This window comes from Muntiacus reevesi, chromosome 8, assembly GCF_963930625.1.
Source record: "Muntiacus reevesi chromosome 8, mMunRee1.1, whole genome shotgun sequence".
Classification (NCBI taxonomy): domain Eukaryota; kingdom Metazoa; phylum Chordata; class Mammalia; order Artiodactyla; family Cervidae; genus Muntiacus; species Muntiacus reevesi.
In genome coordinates this window covers 65,290,804-65,316,483 of record NC_089256.1, presented here as the reverse complement: position 1 = coordinate 65,316,483, position 25,680 = coordinate 65,290,804, and the positions used below count along the sequence as shown (strand labels likewise).

The 25,680-nt window shown below is 40.9% G+C and overlaps 1 protein-coding gene across 1 annotated transcript in view; it reads right to left on the bottom strand.

The window, feature by feature from the left end:
- GNB4 (G protein subunit beta 4) overlaps positions 1 to 22,203 on the bottom strand; it is a 67,490-nt gene extending 45,287 nt beyond the window's left edge. Inside the window, exon 1 of the mRNA XM_065942779.1 lies at positions 21,991 to 22,203. The gene's annotated coding sequence lies outside the window, so the exon portion shown is untranslated. The remainder of the gene's footprint in view (positions 1 to 21,990) is intronic.
- Positions 22,204 to 25,680: the final 3,477 nt, after the last annotated feature.

Sequence of the window (25,680 nt, the reverse complement as noted above, 5' to 3'; positions counted from 1 at the left end):
GACTCAGTTTACTTTTTAACATACCTTAAGTCCACTGGGACATAATAAAAGTAAAGGAATGAAATAAAAATAAAGACAAAAAGAAGCTGAGATTAGGTTAAACGATTTGCCTAAGATTAGAAGCAAAGTTAGGACATGAATCCAAGCTTGTGTGACTCTGGAAGCCAGTCTTAACCACTCTCCTTTGACTGCGTGCAAGGGCATTTCATTAGGTCTCTCCGCTGAATCTAACGATGATCCCTTCTTATTTAAGCTTTACTCCAATAGCTTTCCAGACTCCTCACTTTCTAGATCTTCTGAGTACTTCACTGACTATTCCTTCTCTGCATCACTGTGGACTCTTCCCTCCTGCCCCCAGTCTCCAATTCATTTCTTAAATATTTGCTTTCCAGATCTATCTTCAACCAACTGTTAAGAAATTTCCCTCCTGGGGGGAAGGGAAGTTACAGAAGTGTATGAGATACATAGGAGCTATCTCTACCTTCCTTTACAAAAACTTAAAAATAATCAGAAAGGCATGGTCAAGGAATTTCACCAATGCTGATTTTTACTCAAGATCCAATTGGAGTTGTTTATCACAGTCTCTGAAATGGTACTGAAGTTACTAAAGCAATTTGAAACTAATAATTTAACAGAAATTAGTTTGATATAAGCATAGTGCTCTTTCAATTACTCTAACTTCTTGACTAAGTTCTTTTTCAACATAAATATCTTATTCATTTAACACATTTCACACAACTTGATCACATAGTGAAAGCACTGTTAGTTGAGCAGAAGGCAGCCTATCAGTTATCTTTTTACAAGTTCAGCTGTACCAGTAACAAATATCAAAAAATACCAATGGGTTATTGTACCCAAGCCAATTTATTAAATGAAATGGAAAAAAATACAGTTGCATAATTCAAACATTCTCCTCTCTCCATTTCTTAAAATGTCCACAGAATTTTTACTAAAGCAAGGCATTATGTAGACTGTACAATTATACTGCTGTGTTAGCAAACAGCTATTTTAACCCATATGAGACAAAGACATACAAGTATTTCTTACCTACTAATAATTTTTGTATGGATTTTGGCAGCTCATGTTAAGGCATGAAAGAATATTTTAAAGTGTACTTTAAAAGTTTAAGTATAAACTACTTTTACTTACTAGAGTTTATCAGAAAAGTTGAACTTTGCTATTTTTATAATTAAATTCTCTAATGTTCTGCTTTTCTTTGTAATCCTGAATCATAACTCCTGTACTTTACTTTTTTAAAAAACCCATAAGTTCATAATGAATTAGTTAAGGTACTTATTTTTATAATCATTCATATAATCATATAAAAATCAGAAGTTTTTATAATCATTCTCTCCAAGGAATTTAAAAACATATTTGCTTACCCACCCCAAGCAGTCTTCCAATTACAAATACTCCATGTGGCTTTCCTTGTGAGTCAAAAATCTAGAGTTGTATGAGACAAGTGGATCACAGAAGAAAACAGAAGAGATCCTTGACACAATACAAGCACTGAGTTTTTATTTTTGCTACCAAATCTCTCATTACACTGAGCATTTTTAAGTGCCCCCAAAGTAACACAATTCAGCCTCTTATGAACTGAAGGGAGTCTGTTTTGTCTGTGCTCCAGGAACAAATAAGATGCTGCTCTCAAGTCTGTTTCCCTTTACCTAACTGGTATTTCTGGCATAGTTCATCTCTCACCAGACATTTACTGAATCCCCATTATATGCCAAGAATTAGATACAGGCCTAGCTCTCCAGGAGTCGACAAGTCTAAGAGGGAAAACAGACGTTTAAGTGCACATTCACCTAGGTCCATAATCCATTATCCTGAGCCCTAAGGGCCAATTCAGAATCTGGGAGTTTATAGATTTTAAAAAGACTTTTTTTAAGGTTTTCAGATTTTAAAAGGTATATTCAACACATATTTCATAACACCCCAACTGGACTTTGTGGCAGCACCCACATAATCCAGAAGGAGTATTTCTGCAGCAAAATATAAGTATCTTCACAATCAAGTGGGGAAAAAAGATACACTAGCAACAGTTTCACATTAGTTCAAAAGTTAGGCTGTGCCTTCAAATGAGATCAAATCACACAAGGTTTTGCCACTAATGATACATGACCAAAAAAACCACACAAAAAACCCTGCAGTTTCAAAGCATTCTGGATCTCCAAATTGTGGGTAAGACTCTTTTTTTTAAAAGCAAATAACAGTTTATCTAAAAGATGTGTGAGGCATTTCCAAGAAAGGAACACTTTTCCAGTAAGTACAACCTATTATGCAGTGATTAATCACAGTCTCATTATCAGTTCAGTTCAATTTAGTTAAGCTCAGTCCTGTCCGACTCTTTGTGACCCCATGGAGTGCAACACGTCAGGCCTCCCTGTCCATCACCAACTCCCGGAGTTTACTCAACCTCACATCCATTGAGTCGGTGATGACATCCAACCATCTCATCCTCTGTCATCGCCTTCTCCTCCGACCCTCAATCTTTCCCAGCATCAGGGTACTTTCAAATGAGTCAGTTCTTCAGGTGGCCAAAGTATCGGAGTTTCAGTTTCAGCATCAGTCCTTCCAATGACTGTTCAGGACTGATTTCCTTTAGGATGGACTAGTTGGATCTCCTTGCAGTCCAAGGGACTCTCAAGAGTCTTCTCCAACACCCCAGTTCAAAAGCATCAATTCTTCGGCACTCAGCTTTCTTTATAGTCCAACTCTCACATCCACATATGACTACTGGAAAAACCATAGCTTTGACTAGACAGACCTTTGTTGGCAAAGTAATGTCTCGGCTTTATAATATGCTGTCTAGGCTGGTCATAACTTTTCTTCCAAGGAGCAAGCGTCTCTTAATTTCATGGTTGCAGTCACTATCTGCAATGATTTTGGAGCCCAGAAAAATAGTCACCCACTGTTTCCACTGTCTCCCCATCTATTTGCCAAGAAGTGATGGGACCAGATGCCATGATCTTCATTTTCTGAATGTTGAGCTTTAAGCCAACTTTTCACTTTCCTCTTTCACTTTCTCCAAGTGGCTCTTTAGTTCTTCTCCACTTTCTTTTCCATAAGGGTGGTTGTCATCTGCATATCTGAGGTTATTGATATTTCTCCTGGCAATCTTGATTTCAGCTTGTGCTTCATCCAGCCCAGCATTTCTCATGATGTACTCTGCATATAAGCTAAATAAGCAGGGTGACAATATACAGCCTTGACCTACTCCTTTCCCTATTTGGAACCAGTCTGTTGTTCCATGTCCAGTTCTAACGGTTGTTTCCTGACCTGCATACAGATTTCTCACGAGGCAGGTCAGGTGGTCTGGTATTCCCACCTCTTGAAAAAATTTTCCAGTTTGTTGTGATCCACACAGTCAAAGGCTTTGGCATAGTCAATAAAGCAGAAGTAGATGTTTTTCTGGAACTCTCTTGCTTTTTTGATGGTCCAACAGATGTTGGCAATTTGATCTCTGGTTCCTCTGTCTTTTCTAAATCCAACTTGAACTTCTGAAAGTTCACAGTTCACATACTGTTGAAGCCTGGCTTGGAGAATTTTGAGCATTACTTTGCCAGCATGTGAGATGAGTGCAATTGTGCAGTAGTTTGAGCATTCTTTGGCATTGCCTTTCTTTGGGATTGGAATGAAAACAGACCTTTTCCAGTCCTGTGGCCACTGCTGAGTTTTCCAAATTTACTGGCACATTGTCTTATTATAAGTTACAGCAAATACACTACAGTGTAACAAATAATTTCTTACAAAATTGGTGGCTATGAGAGACAGAGACAGAGACAGATACAGAGAGAGGGAGACACATGTGGCCAGGGACATAAATCAACTTCTTGAGTATAAGCAGCCAAATTCTGATTCTGAGCCTTCACCTTCTCATTGTAAAAGCCAAGCTACCCCATTTAGATTCATGATTCTCAAATCTTGTGGCACACAGACCAGGTGAGCTGATAAAGAGATTTTTGACCTATAATAATATACAGGAGGAAGATTACCTGGGTGACCCCTGAACCTAAAAGATCCTTAGTATTTAGCCAACCAAGAGATGACATTTACTGAGTGCTTACTACGTGTCATGCACTGTTCACAACTCTTCACAGTAACTCATTTAACAACCTCAAATCAACCTCAGAAGGTAAGTGCTAATATCATATTTTACAGATGAGGAAACTACATGTTTTGGAAGTTATGAACCTCATCCTAGTTCACACAACCTAGTAAGTGTTGGAGTATGACTACACTTACTGTGTGATCCCAGAAAATGTTTTAACTTCTGAGTCTCAATTTCTTCATCTGGACAGTGGAGACACTAGTATCTACCTCCAAGTGATTGTCTCAGGGATTAAATAATACATATAAACAAACATCCTTAGAACTTTAAGTCAGAGCTAATTTGGCCTAACAAAGGAAATATATGAAGAAGTTACAATCATAGGGTTTCCATGGTGGCTCAGATGGTAAAGCATCTGTCTGCAATGTGGGAGACCCGGGTTCAATCCCTGGGTTGGGAAGATCCCCTGGAGAAGGACACGGCAACCCACTCCAGTACTCTTGCCTGGAAAATTCCATGGACAGAGGAGCCTGGTAAGCTACAGTCCATGGGATCACAAAGAGTCAGACACAACTGAGAAACTTCACTTCACTTCTATAATCGTAAACACGACTCAGGTTCATATTCACATCTGTTGATGGGTCAACAGATATAATAATACTTTTTAAAAAAAGGAAAATATAATTATCACCAGAAAGAATTCTGTTCAAGGCCTCAGCACCTTAATTCTCCTGCAACGTCACTTCTTCTTTGTTACCTCGACTCCTTGAAAAGCATCACTGCTTCCTCACTGAGCCCAGGGGCTGGAAGTTTGCTGGGAGAGGACCTACACTACTATCCCGTCTGCACTCTCACTCACAGACCAGGACTCTCTAACAGGCATGGAGGAGGGAAAGAGAGTCACAGAGGGAGAGGAAACGTTCAGTCCTTTGAAGGGCTACCTCCAACTACACCCACCTCCTGAAGATCCCAGCACCTGCCTCTCCAACAGTACCTTGCCCATCCCACTCCAATACTGTCACTACTAGATTGAGGAATTTCAGATTTTAATCAATGCTTTATCCATTAGGTGTGTAAGGAAAGAAACATGGTTGACAGCCACTGATTTAACCCAATAGCCTAATCACTGGTTCTCAAAAGGTGAGGACCGGCAGCATCAGCTTTTTTTCTGAGGAACTTGTCAGAAATGTAAACTGGTGGGCCCTTTGCTAGGCCTAAAGAACCAGAGACTCCGAGGGTGGAGCCCAGCAACCAGTGTTTAACAAGCACTTCAGGTGATTCTGATGCCTCTTGGAATCCGAGAACCACAGTGCTAAACTCTTGTCTAAAACCACTGGATCGGGTGGAGAGGGAGGTGGGATGGGGGACCGGGATGGGGAATACGTGTTAACTCTATGGCTGATTCATATCAATGTATGACAAAACCCACTGAAAAAATAAATAAATAAAATAAAACCATTGGATTGGAGGAAAGTTCAAGGATGTGCGTTCATGCATGAAGAAGTTCCTAAAAACACTATATGACATTTATATTATCTTTCTGGTTAAGCAAAACATCTACATACTTAAAAAAATAAAGATAATAGATGGAATACATAAATAAAGAAATCATTCCCCTTCCAATTGGTTTTAAAACAGAGCAAAACTATTCCCCATATTTGAAACATGAAAATGTTTTAATTTTTGTTTCCCTGAAGGGCAACTTGAGAATGAGAAAAGAGGCAATAGAAGGGAAACAAAAGCGAGGTTTCTCTATAAATTTCCTATTTCAACACTCTCAACGTAAAATATTTTTTACAAAGAAATCATTAACAATTCCTTGATGTAGTTCAGGCGTTATCTTCCTTTTCCTCAAGGGAAACTATCCATCTGGCAAAATCTTGATTTTCTCTTTTGCGGGGGGCAGCCACTACCTCTTTTTAATGGGGCTTCCTCGGTGGTACAGACGGTAAAGAATCTGCCCACAGCGCGGGAGACCAGGGCTCAATCCCTGGGTCAGGAAAATCCCCTGGAGAGGGGAATGGCTATCCACTCCAGTATTCTTGCCTGAAGAAAGAAACCAAGAAACCAAGTTCCTTATCCAAGTGTCACAAACAGATTCACTTGGAGTGAACACTTTGGATCACAATTTGTGGCTCTGTCATCGAATGGGCTACATCATCATTTAGAAACCTAAACTGAGATGGTAAATTTCAAGACCCCATAAAATGTCATGCATAAAAATGTTTAAAAGGAATAGAAATTCATGGAATTACAAGCAAATGGATTTCTTTTCCTACATATTTTTTACATCCGTGTTATAAATTAAATGTGTGTGACATATGCAATGTCTTAGCCTATTTGGTGTTTATAAAAGCTGAGCATTTAACCCTAAGTTCTTTAAGATTAATTTTTAAACTAAAATTACATTAAAATTTTAATTTAAAATTAACCTTAAGAAAATAGAAAAGAAGGGGAAGAAGTCTTGAGGCAAAGCTAACACAAATCAAAATTACTGTAATACCGGGTATTACATGAAAACCTGATGTACAATACATGTTATATTAATAAATATAGAGTGGATGTTTCTATTCTTTCAGGATATCCTTTTTAAATTTCCACATACATATATAAAGACACAATGGAAGTTTTAAATAAATAGGTATAGCTTTTTTCCAGTTAACTTTTTGGGAAGGCTTTCATAAAAAGAATTTTCTTCCTGCTTTTCATATTCGTATCTATAGTCCTAAGTACATAATAAATGAGACGACTACAACTACTGTCAATTGAAACCATTATGTGATTTATTCTTCCACTCAACAAACATGTTATTAAACATCTACTCTGGACCAGACATAGTAACCCCAATCAGAAAAATTCAACTTCTCACAACAAAGTTAAGAATAATTATATTAGGATGGTAAGTGCCACAAGGCACATAATTAGAGTGTTATGTCACCAAAACCAAATGTTTCATGAGACTGTGATAGGACTCCACACAGTAAGGATTTCCCTTAAACTTAATGCAATACATTCTGAGACCATTTTCAGCATGCTTGTATTTTTAGCTGTAATGGACTTCCCTGGTGGCTCAGATGTAAAGAATCCATCTGCCAGTGCAGGAGCTATAGGTTCAATCCCTGGTTCAGGGAGATCCCTGGAGAAAGAAATAGTACTAACTCCAGTATTCTTGCGTGGAAAATCCCATGGACAGAGGAGCCTGGTGGTCAACAGCCTGTGGGGTTGGAAAGAGCCGGACACAACTTAATGACTAAATAACAAACAACAACCACCTCTTAAAGTAACTAGTTCTGTAAATTCACTGTCAGTGATGTAAACTAGTAGGGTATCTCCTCTTATTTAGTCCTCAAACTATTTTCTCTAAGTTGAGACTCCTCTAGTTTTAGTGTCTTCAAGGCTTTGTGAACAAAACACTAGAAAAATCAATTATGATTATGTAAATTACAGATCATAACCATATCAGCCTATCTTTTCTCATATAACTTCACTCAAGTGTTATCACCTCTTGGGTTTTCTGAACAGGACCATGCATAGTTCATATCTGTATCACTAACTCACAGTCTTACACCCTTTAAAGTCACATAATTTGCTTTTATTTTACCAGAAACAAGACCTTGAATTTACCAGATTTGGTTACATATTACTCTTGGTTATATATAAAACCAAGTTTAACTGGTTTTATTAACCGTACCACTTAAATCTTGGTTTAATTAATCTTACCACTTAGGGATGAAAATACAACAACTGATCAGAATTTCATCCAGCAAATTTTTATGAGTGCCTAACACACATCTATCATGATCTAGCTCATTTGCTGAGTTGGCTGGAAAGCACAAAATGTGACTTGCTTAATTAACATATTCATAGATAGGTAGCTACAATTCCATATGTTCAGAGTTATAAACATAAAATATCTTAAAAGTTACCAATAAGAAGTAGAAATATGAGTATAGCACTCAGTATCTTTCTCCCAATGCAGATTTCATTCCCCAGTGGCTCAGCAGTAAAGAATCTGCATGCACTGCTGGAGCTACAGAAGATCCTGGTTCGATTCCTGGGTTGGGAAGATCCCCTGCAGGAGGGCATGGCAACCCACTCCAGTATTCTTGCCTGGAGAATCCCATGGACAGAGGAGCCTGGCAGGCTACAGTCTATTGGGCTGCAAGACTGAAGTGACTAGCATGGACACATGCAAAACTATTATGCCTACCCATGAGATAAAACACTGACGTTTTACTAATTAAGAAGCAAGTGTGGGGCTTCCCTGGTGGTCCATTGGTTAAGACTCCACACGCTTCCACTGCAGGGGGCACATGTTTGATCCCTGTTCGGGGAACTAAGATCCTACAAACCACACAGCATGGTCAAACAAACAAACAAACAAAAAAACGGCAAGTATACTTATATGATATTGATTACCAATGCTAATTCAGGATCATACTTCACCAAAAAGTCATATGATTGCTGTCCTGGGTTTAGACCAACAGTTAATTAATAACCTACACTAGCTTATTTGGAACTCCACTCCATTCCTAGTTCCCCATCCCAAGTAACGTCCTCAAATGCTTTTCTAGGCTTCAGTGGTAAAGAATCTGCCTGCTGAGGCAGGAGACACAGGTTCGATCCCTGGGTCGGAAAGACCCCTTGGAGAAGGACATGGCAATCCACTTCAGTATTCTTGCCTGGGAAAATTCCATGGGCAGAAGAGCCTGGTGGGCTACAATCTATGGGGTTGTAACAGAGTCCAACATGACTTGGTGACTAAACAATAAAATGTCTTCAAAATCCATCAGTCAATAAAGGGTTTATCTCCACCAAGTGCCTTGAACGCTATATTCTGCTCTTAGTTACATTTGCATCATAGCCACAGTTTTACTCTACTTCTCTGTTGTCCTACGGACGTTTTCATCCTGCCACACCTACCATCACACATGCCAATACTGCTCTTCAGCAGCATTAAGGAAACACACATTGCTCCTAATGCTTCACCATCTCATCATAACCTGCCTATCATCCCTGGAAATATACAAAGATGCTCCCTCTTGAAAAGATTAGTTATACCAAGGGGGGAATTTATATACAAACATTTCTCTCCTTTCTTGTATCTTAAGGCATGGAGGAGTCTTTGCGTGTGTGTTTTTAAAGTTATTCCCTGCCCCAGATCTTCCCTTGTGGCACATTAATTATTAATAAACATAATGAAATCCTTTGTTGATGAAGTTTAATTCCCATAGGTAAAGGTTAACACATAACCATGAAAACTAATATCTAAGTTTAAAACTTTTAAAATACAGACTGCTTTTGCTTTTTTACACCAAATGACAAGAAGACTACATTTTTCAAAAAGTTTATTCCCATCTGTAAAGCAACTGTCCTTCAATTAAAAAATAAACAAATTTTTAAAAAAAGAAAAAAGTTTTTCCCCCCCTCCTAACAGTTCCCTAGAGGCCCATTTAGTAAGCAGTGCACATAATGAAGATCCCCTGTTGACAAATTTCAACTTCCTTAAGCAATCAGCTGTCTACCATTTTCCATGTAAATACATAATTTAATTAAAAGAAGCCCAGAAAGTAAAAAATGCTTAAAAATCATTTTCTTATTGAAAACTGGTCACCATAAGTCATGTTAACTATCCTAAATACAATGTATAATCTATGTCACATGCCAGCTGGATAAACAAAGACTCATTCAGCTTTAGTTGCATTACTGGGTTTTTAATTTCACAAACCAAGGAATTAATGCCCAATTTTTGCATTTTAAACAGTTCCTGGGTAAAGGAGTTTAGGTGGGGAACTCATAAAAACTGAAGGGGAAAAAAACTGAGTCAAGCCATTGGTAAAAGTCATCATAACAAAAAATACCAAAAATTCCTATGGAAGAGCCCAGAGGTGATTAGTTCTTTGGGCATGGGGACCACTGTCCTCATCTTTGTCCCTCCCAAAGTAGTGTATGCATTTTATGGTATAGATTCTATTTCTCTATAGTTAAAAATGTATTAAAAGTTAGATGAAGAAGAAAGAGTAAAACTTCTAAAAACATGGCATTTTTGAAGAGGAAGAATCAATGTTTAGGGCTTCCCTCGCGGCTCAGTGGTAAAGAAACCACCTGCCAATGCAGGAGACACAGGTTCCATCCCTGGTCCAGGAAAATCCCACGTGCCGAGAAGCAACTAAGCCTGTGCATCACTACTGAGCCTCTGTTCTGTTCTACAGCCCAGGAGCTGCAGCTACTGACGCCCTGGAGCCCATGCTCCACAAGAGAAGCCACCGCAATGAGAAGCCTGCACATCACAATGGAGAGCAGCCCCCACTCACTGCAAACTAGAGAAAAGCCTGTGCAGCAAAAAAAGATTAAAAAAAAACAAAAACAGTGAATGTTTAAAGACAGTCATCATCCAACTGTTTATATAACCCAAAATTATAAATATACATCAATTGGCCAGCCAAAGGCAAAACTGGGAAAAAATTTTAAGCTGTATACTGCCTTAAATATTAACTATGGACATTAAGAGAAACTTCATATTATTTTAGGAAGGCAACAGTACCCAAGTGTTGAACTCTTTTAATGTGACTTCTACTTCAAAACAAATTAAGATAGAATTCTCAGCAATTCTAGAAGAGGCTCCCCATAACGCAAACCAGGAAAACAGTACTGAGGAACACAAGCTGTGAACTTACCCAGCGTTTTTTGGTTCGTAACTATTACACCAAAGGAAAGTGTTTGGTGCCTGCACCATTCACAGGACATTTGTAGGATGGCTGTAACGAAGCGCAGTAATTAAAGTGCTGCCTCTAGTACCCAGCTGTTCGGGGTTGAATACTGGCTTTTCCTCTAGCACATGTTTACTGACAACTGGAAAAGTTTACAAAGCTTAGTTGAAATAATTAGCACAGTTGAGAAAAAGATGTCTTTGAACTAAAAGATGGACAAAGGTTAAAAATATTTTAAGAGAGGAAGCATATTTAAGCAGAAATTATTTTAAGTAATCAAACCATTTTGGAGCTTGTTTCATTTTTCATCCTAAGCCAGATATTTCTTTAACTACTGCCTATTTTCTTTTCATTCTTTCCAATCTTATTATGGTTAAGTTTGAGGCTTACTTACTAAAATTTTCAAATTTTTGTAGTTTAAAAATTAATTGTCCAGCTTGTAATCAAGGTTGGTCCACTTTTACTTCTTCCTACGGACCCACCCATTCTACTCATCTCTTGCTTCTGAGTATTCCCTCCACCAGAGGGCAGACAAAAGAAAGATGAAAAACGTTCCCTTCCAGAGAATCTTGAGCGGGGCCACCAAAAAACTTTAAACAGCACTGATGTTCCCTGAGACAGTCTTCTTCAGTTGCAAAAGCGTTAAATAAAATACAGCCAGAAAGCTGGCAATATTAATGCATTTATTCATTCATTCAACAAATATCTGAGTTCCAACCACATGCAGGGCACATCCAGGCTCCAGAGAGTCAGCTGTAAACAAAACGAAGTTTCCCGTGGTCATGGAGCTTTATTCTACGTATGTCTAGGAGAGGATAATAAAGCATGTCAATAAATAACAATTTCAAGTAAGGCAATGTGCAGGGGGGGAAAAAAAAAGAAGTTACAGGATGACCAGGAGAGGTATTTTTAAAGAATTTAATCTCAGTTAAAGACTTGAATGAAATGAGTGAACGAGCCATGCCTTAAAAGGGGAAGAGCACTCCAAGCACAAGAAACAGTAAAATGCAAAGGCCCTGGGGTAGAAACTACCCTGGCAAGCTGAATCAACAGGAGACACAGGTGAAGACTGGAGGGGAGTGAACAAAGCAGAAGCTATGCAGAGGTGGGCAGGAGTAACTCTGCAATACACGGGTCTCCAGACCATAATAAAGACTTCATGTTTTATCTAACACTAATGGGTTTTGCTAACTGGGAGACAGAATCTAATTTGACTCATACCTTTTAAAGTTCATGCTGGTTGCCAGGAGACACACAGACTGGAAGCTGAAAGACCAGTTAGGTGCCACTAGAGTTGTCTGGGCCAGGAAAGACGGTGGATTGACACAGGGGAGTGGGAGTGGAAGTGATTAAGAAATAAGACAAATTTGGAATGATTTTTAAGTCCGTGCCCATTGCTGTTCAGTCGCTAAGTTATGTCTGACCCTGTGACCCCGTGAACTGCGGCACGCCAGGCTCTCCTGCCCTTCACTATCTCCCAGAGTTTGCTCAAACTCATGGCCTTTGATTCATGATGCCATCCAACCACTTTGTTCTCTGTCGCCCCCTTCTCCTCCTGCCTTCAATCTTTTCCAGCATCAGGGTCTTTTCTAAGGAGTCAGCTCTTTGCATCAGGTGGTCAGTCTACTGGAGCTTCCACATCAGTCCTTCCAATGAATGTTCGGGGTTGATCTTCTTTAGGATAGAGCCCATAATACTTGCCAATGGAGGAATAAATATAGGATGAGTGAATCGGGATCATTCTTAGGAGTTTTAAACTTCAGCGTCTGGGTGAATGGTGATATCATTAACTGAGTTGGAAAAGAATTACAAGCCATAGCCAGTGAGGCCAGATGAAAATCAGAATTAGTGTTCCAGAAGTCAAGGGAAAGAATGTTTCCCTAAGGAAGGAGTTGTCAAATGTGGTTGAGAGATCTAATTTGGCAAGAATGCCATCCCTGATGACAATGAGAAGAATGGTTCTGAAGCATAGGAGAGATAAAGTCTCTGGAGTAGGATCAGAAGAAAATGGGAAGTGAGGAGTTGAGAAGTAGACACAGGCGAAATGGAATCTTTGAAAAATTTTTGAACACAAAGTAGCTTTATTAGTTTTTCAAGTTTTAACTTGCCTGTTTTTGAAATTTCAAACTTAAAGTTGAAAATTTTTGGTGGCTCACTCTGTAAAGAATCCGTCTGCAACGCAGGGGACTCAGGTTCAATCCCTGGATCAGGAAGATCATCTGGAGGAGGAAATGACAACCCACTCTAGTATTCTTGTTTGGAGAATCCCATGGACAGAGGAGACTAGTGGATTATAGCCCATGGCGTCAGAAAGACTCAGACATGACTTCGCTACTAGACCACCACCTACCATAGTGAACACTCATTCCATTCACCTAGATTTACCAACTGTTAACATTTGTCACATTTGCTTTACTGCTCTCTTTATATGTAATAATCATTATTGCTTGTTCATTTGAGAGTAAACAAATGGTATTTTGACCCTTTACTCCTAAATAATTCACTGTGCATCTTCCAAGAACAAGGGCATTTTCCTATCTAACTACAGTGCTCTGCTGTGCTGTCACTTCAGTCGTGTCCGACTCTTCTCGACCCTACGGACTGTGGCCCGCCAGGCTCCTCTGGCCACGGGATTCTCCAGGCAAGAATACTGGAGTGGGTTGCCATGCCCTCCTCCAGGGGATCTTCCCAACCCAGAGATCGAACCCACATCACTTACGTCTCCTGCATTGGCAGGCGGGGTCCTTACCACTAGCGCCATCTGAGAAGCCCTGTAACTACAGTACAATGAACAAATTCAGGAAATTTAACATTGATATCCTATTAATCAATATTCAGTACATATGCAAATTCTGCCAACAACCCAGTAATGTTCTTAGAGTGGATTTTCCGATTCAAGATCCAATCCAGCATTCTGCACTGAATTTAATTTGCAGGTCTTTTGAACTTCCTTTAAACTGAAACTGTTCCTTTGCCTTTCTCTGTCTTTCACAAAATTAGCCTGTTGGAAGAGTACAAGCCAGTTACTTAGTAGAACAATCCTCAATTAAGGGCCCTTGATTGATTCCTTGTGATTAGATTTTGGTTATGCATTTTAGAAATACCACAGGAAAGTAATGACATTCCCCAGTTCAAGTGTGTCAAGAAGAACATGTTTTTCCCACTACTGGTGATATTAATTTTGATCACTTGGTTGAGGTGATGCCAGACAGACTTCTCCACTGTAAAGTTACTGTATCCCCATTGGTCATTAATCTCAAGAGAGACCACTGAAAACTGTAGTAATATCCTTTCCTCCATTAGTATCATTTGCCTGACTCGGTATTACCATGATGGCTGCAAACGAGTGACTTTTCTAACTACCGTTCCTTCTACAGTTTTTACTGGCCATCTACCAGGAAGAGTTTTTCCCTTTTTTTCTTATTTATTTATTATGGACTTGTGGATTCTGATTGTATTCAATCAGTTATAATCCATTACTGCTATTATTCATTTTGATCCCCATATTCTCTCAGATTTGACATGCCCCCGTTTTTTTAAAAAACACTTCCTTACTTTGTGTTCCATCCTCATCTTGTATTTTCCCTTCTCAAGCCCTGGAACTGGAAGTAAGGTCTGATGCTGCAAAGAGCAACACTGCACAGGAACCTGGAATGTTAGGTCCATGAATCAAGGCAAATTGGAAGTGGTCAAAAAGGAGACGACAATAGTGAACATCGACATTATAGGAATCAGTGAACTAAAATGGACTGGAATGGGTGGATTCAACTCAGATGACCATTATATCTACTACTGTGAGTAAGAATCCCTCAGAAGAAATGGAGTTGCCATTATAGTCAACAAGAGAGTCCGAAATGCAGGACTTGGATGCAATCTCAAAAAAGATAGAATGATCTCTGTTCGTTTCCAAGGCAAACCATTCAATATCACAGTAATCCAAGTCTATGTCCCAACAAGTAATGCTGAAGAAGCTAAGTTGAACAGTTCTATGAAGACCTGCAAGGCCTTCTAGAACTAACACCCAAAAAAGATGTTCTTTTCATTACAGGGGACTGGAATGCAGAAGTAGAAAGTCAAGAAATACCTGGAGTAACAGGCAAATTTGGCCTTAGAAGACAAAACAAATTAGGTCAAAGGCTAACAAAGTTTTTCTAACACAATGGTCAAAGCAAACATCCTCTTCCAATAACACAAGAGAAGACTCTACACATGGACATCACCAGACGGTCAAACCGAAATCAGACTGATTATATTCTTTGCAGCAAAAGATGGAGAAGCACTATACAGTCAGCAAAAACAAGACTGGGAGCTGACTGTGGCTCAGATCATGAACTCCTTTTTGCAAAATTCAGACTTAAATTGAAGAAAGTAGGGAAAACCACTAGACCATTCAGGTATGACCTAAATCAAATCCCTTACGATTATACAGTGGAAGTGAGAAACAGATTCAAGGGATCAGATCTGATAGACAGAGTGCCTGAAGAACTATGGACAGAGGTCCATGACACTGTACAGAAGACAGTGATCAAGACCATGCCCAAGAATAAGAAATGCAAAATGGCAAAATGGCTGTCTGAGGAGGCCTTAAAAATAGCTGAGAAAGAAAAGAGGCAAAAGGTAAAGGAGAAAAGGAAAGATATATCCATTTGAATGCAGAGTTCCAAAGAATAGCAAGGAGAGATAAGAGAGCCTTCCTCAGTGATCAGTGCAAAGAAATAGAGGAAAACAACAGAATGGGAAAGACTACAGATCTCTTCAAGAAAATTAGAGATACCAAGGGAACATGTCATGGAAAGACGGGCTCAATAAAGGGCAGAAATGGTATGGACCTAACAGAAGCAGAAGATATTAAGAAGAGGTGGTAAGAATACACAGAAGAACTATACAAAAAAAGATCTTCATGACCCAGATAACCATGATGGTATGATCACTAACCTTGAACCAGACATCCTGGAATGCAAAGTCAAGTGGGCCTTAGGAAGCATCACTACAAACAAAGCTAGTGGACGTGATGGAATTTCAGTTGAGCTATTTAAATTCCTAAAAGATGATGCTTTGAAAGTGCTGCACTCAATATGCCAGCAAATTTGGAAAACTCAGCAGTGGCCACAGGACTGAAAAAGGTCAGTTTTCATTCCCATCCCAAAGAAAGGCAATGCCAAAGAATGCTCAAACTACCGCACAATTGCACTCATTTCACATGCTAGTAAAGTAATGCTCAAAATACTCCAAGCCAGGCTTCAACAATAGGTGAACCGTGAACTTTCAGATGTTCAAGCTGGATTTAGAAAAGGCAGAGGAACCAGAGATCAAACTGCCAACATCTGTTGGATCATTGAAAAAGCAAGAGAGTTCCAGAAAAACATCTACTTCTGCTTTATTGACTATGCCAAAGCCTTTGACTGTGTGGATCACAAACAAACTGTAGAAAATTCTTCAAGAGATGGGAATACCAGACCACCTGACCTGCCTCTTGAGAAATCTGTATGCATTTCAAAAAGCAATAGTTAGAACTGGACATGGAACAACAGACTGGTTCCAATTCGGGAAAGGAGTAGGTCAAGGCTGTATATTGTCACCCTGCTTATTTAACTTATATGCAGAGTTCAGTTCAGTTCAGTCGCTCAGTTGTGTCCAACTCTTTGCGACCCTATGAACCGCAGCACACCAGGCCTCCCTGTCCATCACCAACTCCCGGAGTCCACCCAAGCCCATGTCCATTGAGTCAGTGATGCTATCCAACCATCTCATCCTCTATCATCCCCTTTTCCTCCTGCCCCCAATCTTCCCCAGCATCAGGGTCTTTTCAAATGAGTCAGCTCTTCGTTTCAGGTAGCCAAAGTATTGCAGTTTCAGTTTCATGCAAAATGCCAGGCTGGATGAAGCACAAGCTGGAATCAAGACTGCCAGGAGAAGTATCAATAACCTCAGATATGCAGATGACACCACTCTTAGGGCAGAAAGCGAAGAAGAACTAAAGAGCCTCTTGATGAAAGTGAAAGAGCAGAGTGAGAAAGTTGTCTTAAAAAACTTAGCATTCAGAAAACTAAGATCATGGCATCTGGTCCCATCACTCAAGTCAAATAGATGGGGAAACAATGGAAACAGTGAGAGACTTTATTCTCTTGGGCTCCAAAATCACTGCAGATGGTGACTGCAGCCATGAAAGTAAAAGATGCTTACTCCTTGCAGGGGCTTCCCTGGTGGCTCAGACGGTAATGCATCTGTCTACAATGCTGGAGACCCAGGATCGATCCCTGGGTCAGAAAGATCCCCTGGAGAAGGAAACGGCAACCCACTCCAGTACTCTTGCCTGGAAAATCCCTTGGACACAGGAGCCTGGTAGGCTACAGTCCATGTGTTCACAAAGAGTCGGACACAACTGAGCGACTTTACTTACTTTACTTACTCCTTGGAAGAAAAGCTATTATCAACCTCAACAGCATATTAAAAAACAGAACCATTATTTTGCCAACAAAGGTCTGTCTAGTCAAAGCTATTGTTTTTCCAGTAGTCATGTACGGATGTGAGAGTTGGACTATAAAGAAAGCTGAGCCCTGATGAATTGATGCTTTTGAACTGTGGTGTTGGAAAAGACTCTTGAGAGTCCCTTGAACTGCAAGGAGATTCAACCAGTCCATCCTAAAGGAAATCAGTCCTGAATATTCACTGGAAGGACTGATACTGAAGCTGAAACTCCAATCCTTTGGCCACCTGATGCAAAGAACTGACACACTGGGAAAGACCCTGATGCTGGGAAAGATTGACGGAAGGAGGAGAAGGGGACGACAGAGGATGAGATGGTTGGATGCCATCACCAACTCAATGGACATGAGTTTGAGTAAGCTCTGGGAGTTGGTTGTGGACAGGGAAGCCTGGCGTGCTGCAGTCCATGGGGTCGCAGAGTCGGATACAACTGAGTGACTGAACTGAACTGAGCCCTGGAATTTGCCATTTAGATTTGGGCAAACTAGCTTGGCTCACTGCTACTAGAGTGCCATTAGTTCTAGCCCTTTCATTACACAGTTAGGAATTATATGCATGTCTGTATGAATGGATATTTTAATCACAAGTTCATATGGATAACTCTAATTCCCATCCAACACTGCTGAGGTCTTCACTGCCTTCTTTTATTTCCTATTTTTATTTTGCTTCTACAGTGAAAATTCTAGTTCCCAACATAGCAAGGAATTTACTCATTTGCTCAGTCCTACAATACACACAGAACAGTTGTAAAATTGCTATGTCTCTACCACTATACATAACAGCCTACTACACCTGGTTCAAATTTCTTGTTTTTATTTTTGTCAGTCCTTTTATCTTAAGTTAAAGGTATATAATCAAATTCTGTGTTAAAAGTTTACTTGGATTCATTTTTTTTATTCTGAGAATTTGTTATTAAAGTATAGTCAGTTCATCTGCTGCTGTCTGTATTCAATTTTGGAAGTTCTTTACCCTCCCAACCTTGTTAATTTCATTTTAAAAAAAATATAAAATATTAAAAAGTTTCCAAAACTCATAACTACATAAAAAGGTGTAATCAGAGCATAGCCACTCCCTCCACCATCCCTTTTACTCTGTTCCTACCCATTCCCCGTAGGTAACTAATTAGTTTCTGGTTATCTCTTCTCTATTTACTTTTGCTATATCAAAATATTATGTTTTCTCCACGTGGAACAGAGAAATGGGACAGAATACTGGATCAAGAAAGAATTTTAAGATGGAAGATGTAACAGAATGTTTGCATTATAATGTAAATGATTCCACAGAAACTGAAATTGAAGATGTAGAAAGGATAGGATAACTACAGAAGGAAATATCCATCAAAATTCCTTCTGGTTTAATTTGAGGGACACTGAAGGATTCCCATATTCCAAAATAGATTGCCATCCTGTTTGTAACCTTCCAAATTACTAATATCTATGGCTCTAGAGAACTCACACAAAAATAGGGTTATTATTTAGAAGGATAATTAAGCTAACACAATACTAATGTTGGGTTTCCCTGGTGGCTCAGTAATAACGAATCCACCTTCCAATGCAGGAGATATGGATTCAATCCCTGGGTCAGGAAGATCCCCTAGAGAAAGAAATGGCAACCCACTCCAGTATTTTTGCCTGGGAAATCCCATGGACAGAGGAGTCTCACAAAAGAGCTGGACACACCTTAGAAACTAAACAATTACAACCTATTAATGTCAGTAGGAGAAATTCTGCCCTGGCAAGAGGGAAGTTTCAAACTTGAGCTAGACATTTAAGAGGAAAAGAGGTGAGAAAAGAATGACTAAAATGAGGATCTGTATAATAGCAATGACAGATAATAACGATCACGCTAGAAAAATAAACTCACATCTCTCGGAACCTCTTGGAAAATGTACTAATATGCGAATGAGTAACAGGGTTACTCCTCATGTCCTGATGCTGTCGTGTGGCACAGAGGGAAGAACATAAACTTCACAGAGAGGTCTGGCCTTAAATCCCAAATGAGTTACCTAACAGCTACATAACCACTGGCAAGTTATTACTTAACAACTCAGAGCCACAGTTTTCTTACCTGTAGAACTGGATAATGTCCCTTTTACCATGTTAACATAGGACATAAACAGAATAATGTACAGCATTGCCCCTGGACCAGATGAGTGCGTGCACTCGGGTGTGTACGACTCTTTGTGACCCTATGGACTGTAGCCCACGAGGCTCCTCTGTCCATGGAATTTTCCAGGCAAGAATAATGGAGTGGGTTGCCACTTCCTTCTCCAGGGGATCTCCCCAAACCAGGGATCGAATTTGTGTCTCTTGTACCTGGCCCAGAACATATGTTTAATAAGCAGTTCCTATAATAAACACAGATTAACAAGGTAAAGTGCTACGATAACATGCCTGAAAGGAATCAGTGAAATCACACCATCTCAGGCAGTATTTGGGGCTTTCTGGGTAGCTCAGCAGTGAAGAATTCGCCTGTAGCACAGGAAACATAGGAGACTTGGGTTCGATTCCTGGGTCAGGAAGATCCCCTGGAGGAGGTCATGGCAATCCACTCCAGTACTCTTGCCAGGAAAATTCCAAGGACAAGGAGCCTGGTGGGCTACTTAATCCATGGGGTCACAAAGAGTTGGACACAGCTGATCATGCACATACGCAGGTGGTATTTGCTAAGAAAAAAAAATGTCCACATAATTCCAATCCTCAATTTTCAGAATGTCCCAGAATCTATTTTTAAAAGTGTAAAAATATGTGCTGACATACTAAAGTGCCAATGATTTAAAAGAAACCATTCTAGGGAGATGTTGATCAAACGTTAAAAACCTCTAGTTATAAGATGAATACCTTCTGGGGACTTAATGTACAACATGGTGACTACAGTGTGGTTCAGATGGTAAAGAATCTGCCTGCAATGGGGGAGACCCAGGTTCAATCCCTGGATCAGGAAGATCCTCTGGAGAAGGGAATGACAACCCACTCCAGCACTGCTGCCTGGAAAATCCCATGGACAGAGGAGCCTGGCAGGCTATAGTCCATGGGGAGGCAAACAGTCAGACACAACTGGGCAACTAACACTTTCACTTCACTTTCATTGCATACTTGAAAGATGCTAGAACAGATCTTAAATACCCTACATACACACACACACAGCTAATTACAGGAGCTGATGGATGTATTAACTAACCTTAACATCCATAATCATTTTGCAATTTATATATCAAACGATCACTTTGTACACCTTAATCTTACACAATGTTATATGTTAATTGTATCAATTATATCTCAATAAAGTTGGAGAAAGTAATAATAGAAACTATTCTGCAAGTTAACTGCTAACAACTCAAAATAAACTAAGGAATGCCTACAGCTCACAAACAAATGAACATAAATGTATTACAAGCAATATTACCCAATCTTATAATTTTATAAATTCGTATACACACAAGAGAATTAAGGACACTGAAGAAAGTGATATTTTAAGTTTCTATTAATTTAAGTTAATTAAGTTTCAAATTAATCTACAAACCAAAATGTAACATGGAAAGTCTTAAATGACCTTTAACTAAATACTGAAAAATGCAATAAACTTTCAGAGCCTAGAATCAGTAATAACCCCAAAGCCCCACACGTGAGAGTCTTAATATGCACAACAGCAATGAGACTCAAAACATACAATTTTATCCTACAGACCGTCGTTTTCCTCGCCGACTAGTAATGACTTCTCTCTCATCTTAAATAATCGGTGTGTGGTCTATTTCTGTTCTAGAAGATGTGCTTAAAGGTCACAATCTCAGTTTGCAATACTAAGATAATTAGAATGCATCAACAATGCAATGCCGAAATGTCTTAAGAAAACTTTCCAGTAGGGTGCTAATCCACAGATAGAGCTTGTGGAGGGAGAAAGACGCATCCACACCCTTTAATAAGAGAAAAGGAAGGAGTGGGGGGAAAAGGGAGAAAGAGAGAGAAGCAAAATAACAAAGCACTGCTTCCATAAACAAATGAAAGTCTGTTCTTAAACTTTGGGAAATTCTATCTTCTTCTACCAGATAGCAATAAAACTACAAGGCAATCGTTTGTGTTTCGAAGCAGAAAAAGACTACGGAGAGAAAAGGAAAAAACATTTTATCATGTACTGAACTTACAAGTATTCAAAATCCTTAATCCCCACCTCCACCAAATATCCACCAAATATTGAGCATCACATCCTTTTCAAAATAAATCTAACATGAAAGCACTGGACTCATTTTTAGCACTCGGTAGAGAACTTTTATATCTCCCAGCGCTCACCACCCAATAACCCTTCTGGGCAGCCCTGGAATAACCGCTATTCTCGGGACAAACACGAGCTCGCGTTCCAGTGTCCCGGAGGGGCCTCCGGGCGCGGAGAGGAACTAGGGGTCTGGAGGCCAAGGACCACTGACCGCCCCCTCGCTGCCCAGAGCCAGAGGTCCGAGCCGCCCAGGAAGTGCCCGAAGCGGCGGCCGAGCGGCGGTCCCCGCACCCCAGCGGAGTGCCATCGAGGCGCACCCGCCCCGTCCCTCTCAGGCAAGATCCGCCTCCCGGAGTCCCCAGTCTTCGAGTCAGGAGGGACCTCGCCGACCCCGCGCCGCCTTCCCGAGCCGGGTTCCGCCCGGGCGGCCCCGCGCCGCCTCCCGGGCCGGGTTCCGCCGGGGAGGAACCGCGGCGCCTCCTGCCCCCGCGGGCGCCCCGACGAGCCGCAGCTCGCGCGGCCGCCGCCTACCTGGAGGGAGCTGGGGCCCGCGTGGACGGGGGGTGCGGAGATCGGCTAGGCGCTCAGCCGCCCCTGGCGCGCGAAGCCGGCGTGCAGAGCGCAGTGCACCGCGGAGACCAGCGCCGCGGAGATCCGCCGACCACACCCAGGCCCGCGCCGCCCAGCAGCCAACTCCGCGGCGCGCGGGGCCGGGGCGGGGACGTGGCTCGAGGCGCAAGGCGCGAGGCACGAGGCGCGCGGACTCGGCGGGGACGCGCCGCGGGCGCGCGCAGATCCTGGAGCTTGCGCGTCCCGGGTTGGGGGGCCAAAGCTGCTGGCGCGGCGCGCAGCTTTTGCTTCCTATTTTTTCTCTCGTTTCCTGCTAGAAGGAGAAGAAAAACATTAATTCCCCGGGCAGTTTCGTTTTCTTGGTGCGGCGCCTGGACTCCGGAGCACACTTCTGAGGAGCGCCCAAGTGGTGTGGCCGGTTTCCTTCCTGCCACCGCGCAGGCCTCAGCTTGCTCGTGGGCTGGATAGAGGGGCTGACTTAGGAGACCTCAAGGTCCCATTTAGGTTTCACATTCTATGAACTGAAGCCCCGAGTCTTCCAAAATTGCCTTGGGATCCCAGCTCTATCGTCGCTAGTTGTGTGACGGTGTACCGTCTCACGGACTGTCATCGTGGGCAAAGTAGGGCTAGTCTACCTACCTCATGAAGGTGCGAAATTTTTTAATGAGGTAACGTTTGCACAGAGCCTGCCTCTGAATAAATGATCAACGCTTGGAAGTTATTGTTACTGCTGTCGCTGATGAAACCGGGCCTTCCAGATAACCCTGTCAATTCGTTCATCTCTGCATGAGTTAAACATCACAGGCAACCGACTTTTTCCAGATTTCTAGGGCTGTTTTATGTTTAAAATGTCATAAAAGGAATGCATCTACCCAGTTTGCTTCCTCTGAAGTCAGTACCGCCCGGGAGCAATTTTCCTCTCCCCCCACCCCCATCTTTCTTCTGAGTTAATTCCAGTTTGACAGACTGTTGCTATAGCATTCCTTCTCTGACGTCAAACAATTTAAAGAAACAGCCCTGGGTAGCGAAAACTGCAGAGGAGTTCTTTGTGGAGTTTCTGTGCTGAAGAAACGTTCGAACAATATCATGAGAGAACTTTAACACCTCCGCAGCCCTCCATTTCTTCTTCAGCAGCTCCCCACCATCACCTGGAATAAATTTTTTAGTACCCTCATGATGAGCACACCCTGACTGCAGCAGAGGAGAAGATGTGACCGTTTTGTAGAAAAGCCAGACCATGACAAAAATGGAAACAGCTGTGGATGATGAAATTATAGGTGGTTTTCCCCCCCACCACCAGATTTTTATTTTTCTTAATGTGGCGTGCTTGTTTCCATTAAGAAAAAGGAGGAGACTTGCCAAATCTTCTACATATACGTGTCTGAAAAGCTGATTGGGAGCTGAATAGTTTGCAGTCGTTAACTGTTTATGTTTTATTAATCAAATCCTGAGCATTATCATTGTCATGTTTAAGAGGAAGCAAAGGGAAATTATTATTTAAGGGACTCCTATTATGTACCAGGCTCCCTGCTTTCTTACATTGTACTTAACTCTCATACTAATTTTTCAGTGTGCAGTTTATCCCTGCTTTACAGGTCAAAAAAAAAATCAGGCTCAGTGAGATTAAGTAATTTATATAGAATTGCACGGTGTCACAGACTTTATATGGAATCCAGATTGTATCGACTCCAATACCCACTTTCAGATTCTTTTCTGTCCCCTACTTGTGTGCTGGCACTTAACAGATATTACAGGTTTTTGAGAAGTGGTTGGGTTAAGATTATCAGTTGAAAAGCAAGTTGCTGGTATTTAGGAAAACCCAGTGGAAAGTATTGAGTTATTCTCTTCCAGGAACGATTAGGGGAAATATAAATCAACAGCTCCTAAACACAAAAACCTGAAAAAAAAGTTACAAGAATTTTACTGCCCATTATTTGAAGATTTATGAATAAGTTATGCAAAATGATCACTTCAACCTTCCTGAAAATTTGATGTGGACCGAGAAATTACTGAAAGAATAAAGTCCAAGTACAAAAAAGGAAAGTTAAATTATTATCCAAGCTAGTTCACTTCCAAGAATATTATATTTCTGTTTTGCCACATCTGCTCCACATTTCTCTGAAAAGAACACTTACTTGTTAAAGGACAAGCCTGTATTACAAATCTGAAAGTGGAGATGATGAAAAGAATTTCTGTAGCAGGAATAATGTCCTAAAAACACAGCGATACATCTAACTAATCCAGCAATTAGTAATCTTTCAAGAAAGAGAGAGAAGGAAAGAAAGAAGAAAGAAAGAAAGGTAGGTATTATTAATATTCTTCAAGCCTGTGGATTTGTGTAGACAATTGTGTAATGATGTATCCTGCCTGCTTCTAATAATTAAATCCAATGTTCTTGTGTTTAGATGCCACTGGCTGGCATTTTGATTTCTAACTCGTTAACCCCATGTTGGCAAATCCTATTCTATTAAAAGAGGATGGTGGGGGGTTCCCCTAGAGAACCTTGGAAGTCAAAATTCCTGTCTGTTTCATCCTGTGTTCTTCGTGATTTTAACAGAATACCTTGTAAATTCTAAGTACGCAGTGAGCAAATGAATAAATAAAAGCACCTGGCTACTTCTTTTACTCAACCTTCATACCTACCTCCCTCAGGCCCCTACTCAGACTCATAGAAAGGAGAAGAGTGATCACTGTTTTTCTGGGAGTTCAATTGTTGTTGCTTCTGCAGTGAGCTTTGCTCGCTTATAACCAAGTTCTGAAAAGCTCTGCTGTTGGTTTCTATATTGGATGAATCTGAAACCGATTCTCAGCAAGCTACGGTAGAATCCACAGTGCATAGGTTCATAACCTCGGCTTTTAAATCATCCCCTCAGTTCAGTTCAGTCGCTCAGTCGTGTCCGACTCTTTGCAACCCCGTGAACCGCAGCACATCAGGTCTCCCTGTCCATCACCAACTCCCAGAGTCCACCCAAACCCATGTCCATTGAGTCGGTGATGCCATCCAACCATCTCATCCTCTGTTGTCCCCTTCTCCTTCTGCCCTCAATCTTTCCCAGCATCAGGGTCTTTTCAAATGAGTCAGCTCTTGGCATCAGGTGGGCAAAGTACTGGAATTTCAGCATCAGTCCTTCCAATGAACACCCAGGACTGATTTTCTTTAGGATGGACTGGTTGAATCTCCTTGCAGTCCAAGGGACTCTCAAGAGTCTTCTCCAGCACCACAGTTCAAAAGCATCAATTCTGCACTCACCTTCCTTTATAGTCCAACTCTCACATCCATACATGACCACTGGAAAAACCATAGCCTTGACTAGACAGATCTTCGTTGACAAAGTAATGTCTCTGCTTTTTAATATGCTGTCTAGGTTGGTCATAACTCTCCTTCCAAGGAGTAAGCGTCTTTTAATTTCATGACTGCAGTCACCATCTGCAGTGATTTTGGAGCCCAGAAAAATAAAGTCAGCTGTCTCCACTGTCTCCCCATCTATTTGCCATGAAGTGATAGGACTGGATGCCATGATCTTAGTTTTCTGAATGTTGAGCTTTAAGCCAACTTTTTCACTCTCCTCTTTCACTTTCATCGAGAGGCTCTTTAGTTCTTCTTCACTTTCTGCCATAAGGTGGTGTCATCTGCATATCTGAGGTTATTGA